The 10,433-nt window shown below is 41.5% G+C and overlaps 1 non-coding gene across 1 annotated transcript; it reads right to left on the bottom strand.

The window, feature by feature from the left end:
• Positions 1-475: 475 nt before the first annotated feature.
• Positions 476-548, bottom strand: TRNAW-CCA (transfer RNA tryptophan (anticodon CCA)). The gene has a single exon. It is a non-coding gene; the product is annotated as a tRNA-Trp (tRNA).
• Positions 549-10,433: the final 9,885 nt, after the last annotated feature.

Genomic DNA, 10,433 nt, shown 5'->3' with positions numbered 1-10,433 from the left:
TCACAGGTTTTTGAGATGATTAAATTGAAGAATGCAGGTAAGTGCCCAGAAAATTTCAGGGCAAGGAGGTTATACCCTCTCAATATTAGCTGTATTTTATTTGAGACAAAAATTAAGTGCTATTTGTGTAGGAAACAATTTTCAAAGAGAAACTAAGAATGCTCTATATATTTCAATTTATTTGGCAATAAACTCCATTTAGGATTTGTCTGTTTTATTCACTACTATAGAACTGGAGTATCTGATACTCACTTGTGGTGATAATAGATGTGATAATAAATGCTCATTTGTTGCGAGTGAATGAATGAGTGGGTAGTAAAACAGAGTGATAAAGTGAATGAAAGTGAAAGTGAAGTCACTCAGTCATGTCTGACTCTTCGTGACCCCATGGACTGTAGCCTACCAGGCTCCTCTGTCCATGGGATTCTCCAGGCAAGAATACTGGAGTGGGTTGCCATTTCCTTCTCCAGGGAAGCTTCCTGACCCAGGGATCGAACCTGGGTCTCCTGCATTGGAGGCAGACGCTTTACCCCCTGAACCACCAGGGAAGCTCAACGGAGTGATAAACAGTGTAACAAATAGAATGGAAAGGAGCTTTGTGATACAAACCAAACTAATGTGTTCTCTCAAGAGAAACTTATTGAGTGCTAGCTGCATGCTGATGATTGTTCTAGGTCCTGGGGAGACAGCCATGGAGAAAACAAATAAGGCTTTGTGAACTTACATTGAAAAAAAGCAATTCAGAAAGAAGGGATAAAACTGAAGTTTTACATCTGTGTCACCAGAGGCATCTCTGAGGTGATATTTAAATAGAGTAATACCCTAACATACCAACAAGTTCCTTTCTGACAGCACATTCATAAGTCCAATTTGTTCATAAGTTTAGCAGTTAGCCTAGGTACCCAACTAACACAATCAGCTCTATAATACTGTACTGTAATACTATGCCAAAGCCTTTGACTGTGTGGATCACAATAAACTGTGGACAATTCTGAAAGAGATGGGAATACCAGACCACCTGACCTGCCTCTTGAGAAACCTATATGCAGGTCAGGAAGCAACAGTTAGAACTGGACATGGAACAACAGACTGGTTCCAAATAGGAAAAGGAGTACGTCAAGGCTGTATATTGTCACCCTGCTTATTTAACTTCTATGCAGAGTACATCATGAGAAACGCTGGGCTGGAAGAAGCACAAGCTGGAATCAAGATTGCCAGGAGAAATATCAATACCCTCAGATATGCAGATGACACCACCCTTATGGCAGAAAGTGAAGAGGAACTAAAAAACCTCTTGATGAAAGTGAAAGAGGAGAGTGAAAAAGTTGGCTTAAAGCTCAACATTCAGACAACGAAGATCATGGCATCTGGTCCCATCACTTCATGGCAAATAGATGGGGAAGCAGTGTCAGACTTCATTTTTTGGGGCTCCAAAACCACTGCATATGGTGATTGCAGCTGTGAAATTAAAAGACACTTACTCCTTGGAAGGAAAGTTATGACCAACCTAGATAGCATATTGAAAAGCAGATGTATTACTTTGCCAACAAAGGTCTGTCTAGTGAAGGCTATGGTTTTTCCAGTGGTCATGTGTGGATGTGAGAGTTGGACTGTGAAGAAAGCTGAGCACCAAAGAACTGATGCTTTTGAACTGTGGTGTTGGAGAAGACTCTTGAGAGTCCCTTGGACTGCAAGGAGATCTAACCAGTCCATCCTAAAGGAGATCAGTCCTGGGTGTTCTTTGGAAGGAATGATGCTAAAGCTGAAACTCCAGTACTTTGGCCACCTCATGTGAAGAGTTGACTCATTGGAAAAGACTCTGATGCTGGGAGGGATTGGGGGCAAGAGGAGAAGGGGACGACAGAGGATGAGATGGCTGGATGGCATCACTGACTCAATGGACCTGAGTCTGGGTGAACTCCCAGAGTTGGTGATGGACAGGGAGGCCTGGCGTGCTGCGGTTCATGGGGTCACAAAGAGTCGGACACGACTGAGCAACTGAACTGAACTGAATGATAATACATTTCACACAAATAATACATAAAAATCAAATAAACACAAAAAATAAAAGAGATTTTAAGTCTTACAGTACAATCCCTCAAAAGCACGGAGGTGCAATACAGCAGCTGGCCCATGGCGGGTGTGATGGAGTGGACCAGCAAGAAGGAGGGTGAGGAGGTGGGAGATGATAGAGCTGAATGATCATCAGAAATAGGAGACGGAGGGCAGGTGACAGTTTCACTCACGCCTGAGGTGGATGGCACAGGCTCTGGTTCCTTGCTGGAACAAGCTGCAGGTTCCCATCTTTGAAAGTTCGCAACTTGAGGGTTCCTGTGTCAGGAACTTACTGTACCTGTAGGATGTGAGGAACCCAACTTTACAGGTATCTGGAGAGCACTGTTCCTGCCAGAGAGGAAGCACATGCAAAGTCCTGAGATCCAAGCGCACAGACAGGAGTCTGCTACTTCGGATATTGGAGCAAGGGCTGAAGCCGAACCTTCAATACACTGGCCACCTGATGTGAAGATCCGACTCTTTGGAAAACACTCTGATGTTGAAAAAGATTGAGGTCAAGAGGAAAAAGGGGCAACAGAGCATGAGATGATTGGATGGCATTACTGACTCGATGGACATGAGTTTGAGCAAGCTCTGCAAGTTGGTGATAAACAGGGAAGCCTGGTATTCTGCAGCCCGTGGGATCACAAAGAGTTGAACAACACTAAGTTACTGAACAATAATCACCACAATACAGTATAGGAAATAGAGCCGAGAGGTCAGTGTGGACAGAGAATGCAGAACCACCAGGACCATAGTAAGGACTTTGGCTCCTATTGCAGGCAAGCAGGAAATCCTTGGATGGGTAACTAGTTGGGGGTATAGAATCTGGCTGCCTTTAGCAGGCACACCCTGGGTTCTCTTCTGAGAACCAATGGAAGGGATAGAAGGGTGGAAGCAGAGACACCGATTAGAAAGGTTTGGACCAGGATAAGAGCTAGGACAGTGGCAAAAAGTGGTCATGTTTAGAATTGTCTGGCAGATGGGATGTGATTTTAAGAGAAAGAGATAAGGTCAAATTCCAGGGTAAAAAGTCACATTTAATTTGCAGCTCTTTTTTTTTTTTTTAATTGAAGTAGAGTTAATTTACAATGCTGTGTTAGTTTCAAATGTACAACAGTGATTCAATTATATATGTTATATATATATATATATATATATATATATATGTATATATACACACACGTATATTTTTCAGATTCTTTTCCATTATAGGTTATTGCAAGATATTGAATATAGTTCCTTGTTCTAAACGGTGGGTATATTTATTTTATATACGTGCACGCTGTCACTCAGTCATGTCCAACTCTTTGCAAGCCCCATGATTGTAGCCCTCCAGGCTCTTCTGCCAATGGGATTTTCCAGGCAAGAATACTGGAGTAGATTGCCATTCCCTTTTCCAGCGGATCTTCATGACCCAGATGTTGAACCCATGTCTCCTGCATCTCCTGCATTGCAGGCGAATTCTTTACCACTGAGCCACCTGGAAGCCCATTTTATATACAGTAGTATATATATATTAATCCAAAACTCATAAATTATTTCTCCTTACCACTCCTGATATTCCCTTTGGTAACCATAAGTTTATTTTCTGTCTGTTAGTCTATGTCTGTTTTGGAAATAAGTTCATTTGTATCATTTTTTAGATTCCAAATATAAGCAGTATCACATGATATTTATCTTTCTCTGTCTGACTTCCTTCACTTAATATGATAATCTCTAGTTCCCTACATAAGCTCTCATTTGGTGATGTAGACATATTTACTTTTCCTTTCAAAGATGTTAGCTTTTGATTTTACTTGCTATAAAACTGTTGTAAACTAAATTCCTCAATCGAGAATCAGAATGAATATAACATGACTCCAAGTGATCTGAGTCTAGCGTGTCTGGACAGGATGGCAGTTATTTCTCAAACATTTTATTCCTTGCAACATCTTTCCCATGAAATTTTAATGAATGTTATGAAAAATAATCAAATAAGTTTGCTAGAGACAAAGATAAATAATATATTTGCAACCAGATTGATCAGAACCTCTAATATATTCCAGTGTGCTATGAGTCTTCAAGGTCACAGTATCACAAGAATGTTCCACACGGAACTGTGACTTCCTCCAGGTCCATATGCTGAAGTCCTAAGCTTCAATTTCTTTAAGTGTGACTATATTTGGAAACATGTTTGGAAAAAAGGTGATTACGTTAAAACAAGGTCTTACGGGTGAGTCCTAATCCAATTTTGCTAGTGCGCCTATATAAGAAGAGTAGATTAGGACCTAGACACACACAGAATAAAGACCATTTGAGTACGGGGAGGAACCACCCACTGATAAACCGAGGAGACAGGCCACAGAAGGAAACAACCTGCCCATGCCAGCTCGCAGACGTCTGGTTTCCAGGACTGAGAGCACGCATCCTTCTTGTTGAAGCAGCTCAGTCTGCAGTATTCAGCTATGCAGCTATAGGAAACTACTAATAATATACAGAATACTTGGCCTTTCATGGGCTTCCTAGGTGGTGCTAGTGATAAAGAACCCACCTGCCAATGCAGGAGAGCATGAGATGAGGGTTCAATCCCTGGGTTGGGAAGATCCCCTGGAGGAGGGCATGGCAACCCACTCCAGTGTTCTTGCCCGGAGAACCCCAGGGACGGAGGAGCGTGGCAGGCTACAGCCCATAGGGTCACAAAGAGTCAGATACGACTGAACAACTAACACACACCTAGTCTATGCCCAGGAGTGGGATTGTCGATCATATGGTAGCTCTAGTTTTAATTTTATAAGGAACTTCCACACTGTTTTCCATAGTGCCTGCACCGATACACACTATTATATAAAATAGATGATTAATAAGAACTTAATGTACAGCAGGGCTTCCTAGGTGGCTCAGTGGTAAAAGAATTTGCCTGCCAATGTAGGAGACTCAAGTTTGATCCCTGGGTTGGGAAGATCCCCTGGAGGAGGGAAGGACAAACCACTCCAGTATATTCCTGGAGCATCCCATGGACAGAGGAGCCTGTCAGGTTATGGTCCATGGGGTCACAAAGAATAGGACATGACTGAGTGACTGAGCATGCATGTATTCTTGTATAGCACAGAGCACTCCATTCAATACTCCATAATGACATATATGGGAATAGAATCTAAAATAGAGTGGATATGTGTATATGTACAACTGATTTACTTTGCTGTATGGCAGAAACTAACACAACATTGTAAATCAACTATACTACAATAAAAATTAATTTTTAAAAAAATCAAAAAGAAGTTATCAGTCATTTCTACCACCCAGCTCAGCTGATTCACTACCTGTGAAGGGTTTCCCATAATTTACCAAGATAAGAAATTAAATACTCTTCCTAAAGATATTTCTTTTCTTTTCTTTTTTTTTTTTTAGTGGCATTGGCTGCAGAGATAATTAATTTCTTCCCTGTAGACTTGTCCTCAACTCCTGATGAGGTGCTATGAAAAGAAATCTCATGTCCCATACCAGCACTTTCAGATGGCATCATTAACTACCAGACTAATCACAGAATGGATCACAAGATAAAAAGGAATACAGAACCAGCAGGGGACTTCTAGGAAAGAATGGACATTAAAAATTGCATGTACTGAATCCTTTTAAAGGAAACCCAAATGTGGAGACATAAAAGTGGAAAGATAGCTCAACTAATTTTAAAATGATGCTAATTTTGAGACTCCTTTCCCCTGAGCATACATTATTTAGTCATATGTTTAGTTCAGTTCTGTCACTCAGTCTTGTCTGACTCTTTGGGACCCCATGAATTGCAGCACACCAGGCCTTCCTGTCCATCACCAACTCCTGGAGTTCACCCAAACTCATGTCCATCGAGTCAGTGATGCCATCCAGCCATCTCATCCTCTGCCGTTCCCTTCTCCTCCTGCCTCCATTCCCTCCAAGCGTCAGGGTCTTTTCCAATGAGTCAACTCTTTGCATGAGGTGGCCAAAGTATTGGAGTTTCAGCCTCAGCATCAGTCCTTCCAATGAACACCCAGGACTGGTTTCCTTTAGGATGAACTGGTTGGATATCCTTGCAGTCCAAGGGACTCTCAAGAGTCTTCTCCACCACCACAGTTCAAAAGCATCAATTCTTGGATGCTCAGCTTTCTTCACAGTCCAACTCTCACATCCATACATGACCACTGGAAAAACCATAGCCTTCACTAGACGGACCTTTGTTGGCAAAGTAATACATCTGCTCTTTAATATGCTATCTAGGTTGGTCATAACTTTCCTTCCAAGGAGTAAGTGTCTTTTAATTTCACGGCTGCAATCACCACCTGCAGTGATTTTGAAGCCCCCAAAAATAAAGTCTGACACTGTTTCCCCATCTATTTGCCATGAAGTGATGGGACCAGATGCCATGATCTTCGTTTTCTGAATGTTGAGCTTTAAGCCAACTTTTTCACTCTCCTCTTTCACTTTCATCAAGAGGTTTTTTAGTTCCTCTTCACTTTCTGCCATAAGGGTGGTATCATCTGAATATCTGAGGTTATTGATATTTCTCCTGGCAATCTTGATTCCAGCTTGTGCTTCTTCCAGCCCAGTGTTTCTCATGATGTACTCTGCATAGAAGTTAAATAAGCAGGGTGACAATATACAGCCTTGATGTATTCTTTTCCTATTTGGAACCAGTCTGTTGTTCCATGTCCAGATAGGATACTGAAAGAGGAACTCCCCAGGTCAGTAGGTGCCCAATATGCTACAGGAGATCAATGGAGAAATAACTCCAGAGAGAATGAAGGGATGGAGCCAAAGCAAAAACAATACCCAGTTGTGGATGGGACTGGTGATAGAAGCAAGGTCCGATGCTGTAAAGAGCAATATTGCATAGGAACCTGGAATGTTAGGTCCATGAATCAAGGCAAATTGGATGTGGTCAAACAGGAGATGGCAAGAGTGAACATCAACATTCTAGAAATTAGTGAACTAAAATGGACTAGAATGAGTGAATTTAACTCAGATGACCATTATATCTACTACAGTGGGCAGGAATCCCTTAGAAGAAATGGAGTAGCCATCATGGTCAACAAAAGAGTCCAAAATGCAGTACTTGGATGCAATCTCAAAAATGACAGAATGATCTTTGTTCATTTCCAAGGCTAACCATTCAATATTACGGTAATCCAAGCCTATGCCCCAACCAGTAATGCTGAAGAAGCTGAAGTTGAATGGTTCTGTGAAGACCTACAAGACCTTTTAGAACTAACACTCAAAGAAGATGTCCTTTTCATTATAGTCATATGTAGATGGTAAGAAATTGTGTTTTGATGCCTCATACTGTGCATTCTTGTGTATACAAGTATTACATCTCTTTCCCATCCCTAGTCTCCTGTCCTTATGAAAGGTTTCACAACCAGCATCAATCTTCTGCCCTTCTGAGCCAAATGTAGGACTTACCTTTGTTATGTTCTGCAGTGGTCTAATTACCCTATAGTGCTCTAAACATTCATTCCATACTTCTTGTAATAACTCAGGTGTCTTTGAAACTCCAGGGAGAGCTCAGAAATAAACTCTGCTCTGTCTTCTGTAATAGAGGAAAGACAGTATCTTCCATGAAGCATCCTTATGAAAGTTGGAGGGAGTGTGTGAAAAACCATAATAGTATCAATAAATGCTACCTGTTTTTTTCCTGCTAGACAAACATCAAGACTTATTTTAATCTCATTCTAACCCTTGCTTCTCAGCTTATAGATGTGTGAATAGAACCTTAAAAAGTATCTCATTTTAGTACTCCATATAAAGGGGGAAGGGGTAGCAGATAGATCAGGGTTTTATAATACCACTTACTACCCTTGTACGAATTTTCCCTTTCTGATGAGCCTTAGAGAAATTCTCAGGGTTTTTTTTGTTGTTGTTGTTCTTTTTTGTAGGATAGTTTTGAAAATTAAATGATAGAACTCAGCTGGTAAAGAATCTGTCTGCAATGCAGGAGACCCCTGTTCTATTCCTGGGTCAGTAAGATCCCCTGGAGAAGGGATAGGATATCCACTCCAGTATTCAGGCCTAGAGAATTCCATGGACAGAGGAGCCTGGCAGGCTACAGTCCAGAGACTGCAGGGGTCTCAAAGAGTCAGACATGCCTGAGCAATTTCCCTTTCATTACCTCCTGCCGCTTATTCTTTGCTTTCCTTGTGGCTCAGCTGGTAAAGAATCCACCTGCAGTGTGGGAGACCTGGGTTTGACCCTTGGGTTGGGAAAATTCTGGAGAAGGGAAAGGCTACCCACTCATGTTCTGGCCTGGAGAATTCCATGGACTGTATCAGTTCAGTTCAGTCGCTCAGTCGTGTCCGACTCTCGGTGACCCCATGAACTGCAGCACGCCAGGCCTCCCTGTCCATCACCAACTCCCTGAGTTCACTCAGACTCACACCCATCGAGTTGGTGATGCCATCCAGCCACCTCATCCTCTGTAGATGGACTATATAGGGGGTTGCAAATAGTCAGACATGACTGAGCGACTTTCACTTTCACTTTTCACAAACATATATGGCTATGTGGTACCTGGCATATTGTAGATACTTAATAATTATTAGATAAGAAAAATAGAAGTCTAGAAGGTAAAATAAATAAAATATTGATATTAGAAGTATGACTGTTGTGTGTTCTAGAACTTGGTGGCTTGTAAGAGGAGGAAAGAGAGATGAATGTGTGAGTGTGAAAGAATTTACTCTAATGGTCTGAGCCAGTCATTCAAAAGCACAGGTGATAAAAGGCCCCTTGAAGTGAGTCTGAAGCTGGGGAGTGGGCAATCTCGAGGGACTGAGCCCTCAATCTGTGTGATCTGATGTCCTGATGCTAACTCCAGGTAGATGGCCTCAGAAGTGAGGTAAATTGCAGTTAAAGTCCAGATAAGATCTGGAGGGCTGGAGAATTGCTTGGTGCTGTGTTCGAAGGGAAATGCTGAGTAGTGTAATAGTAGCAAAAGAGAAACACAGGCATCTGTCTTTTCCACACAATGTTCAGTGTTTAATCCGGGCAAGAATATTGGAGTGGTTTGCCATTCCCTTCTCAAGGGGGTATTCCCGACCCAGGAATTTAACTCAGGTCTCCTGATTGTAGGCAGGTTCTTTACCATCTGACCCACCAGGGAAGCCCACATATGTGGAGATCTTTTTGGTTCATGGGTGATTCCCTTCAGTAGCTATTTTGAAGCTATCAAAGGCAAGCTCTCTCAAGTCTTCAGAGGATCGTATTAGCATCATACAAAGACTGACAAAAATAAAGCTAGAAAATCCTACAGAGATGTCTTCTTTTGGAACAAATTGTGAGATTTTAGTGGCTCTAAGAAGCACTACAATTTCCATCAACTTATATGGTATATGGATACACTGAGAGGGTTTTGATGAAGAGGCTGCAAAGACATCTCTTTGTGAAGAAAGGAAAAGATTGATGATGAAGCCTATGCCTTGGGAAAGATCTTTAATCTTAATGAAACTGGTCTCTTTTAGATGCAGATACCCTTGAGTATTGACATTTTAGAGCGAGAATATGAGCCCCAGGGTATGAAACTTTGGGGAATCCAAGAACACCACCCTTGGTGCAAATGCCACTAGAAATTTAACTGGACATCTCTTCTAGATAGGATTGCTATTGTTTTAGCTGATGCTCTATATTTTGACATCCTTAGAATTTGAATAGTTTATCAATCTTAATTTTCTCACAAATCTGTTAGGCTTTTTTGGTAATACATTTAACATTATAGCAGAAATGTGTATACTTAGAACAGTGGGGAGAGATGCCAAAAGAAACTGTTAAAATGCGTGAACTCATTGCCTTTGCAGTGCAGCAGTTGAGGGAATTATGAGAGCAGGGGCGTCCTTTTTCCTTTATAAGCCTACTGTATCTAACATTGATAAAATTTTTAATAATTGGCAATGAAAAGATTTAAGCAAATTGATAGTCTAAAGCACTATAACAGATTAGTTTTATGTTAAACAAGTTATAAAGTTTCCCGGGTGCCTCAGACAGTAAAGAATCTGACTGCAATGTGGGATACACAGGTTTGATCCCTGGGTTGATAAAAATCCCCTGGAGAAGGAAATGGCAACCCACTCCAGTATTCTTGCCTGGAAAATCCCATGGACAGAGGAGCCAGTATATCACATTAGATAAACTCACATTCTCTTATTATATATTACTCAGAAATACCGAGTACATTATAAGAAGCAGCCTTTGAACATGTAGTTGCTTACTTAAGAAAGCAAACCGGGGGCTAAAAGTAGATGAGGAATTAAAAATCAAGGTGGCAGGTGAGAGCTCCTGAGGGAGGTGAAGAGGTGCTCAGTGGTCTCAGTAAGTGGAGACATTGAGATCAGACCCACACATAAAGCCCAGACACTCAACTGGCTCTATCCACAATT

Source organism: Bos taurus, chromosome 6, assembly GCF_002263795.3.
Source record: "Bos taurus isolate L1 Dominette 01449 registration number 42190680 breed Hereford chromosome 6, ARS-UCD2.0, whole genome shotgun sequence".
NCBI classification, from domain to species: domain Eukaryota; kingdom Metazoa; phylum Chordata; class Mammalia; order Artiodactyla; family Bovidae; genus Bos; species Bos taurus.
Note: the sequence above shows the minus strand (reverse complement) of the source record. Positions and strands in the feature narration are given on the sequence as shown.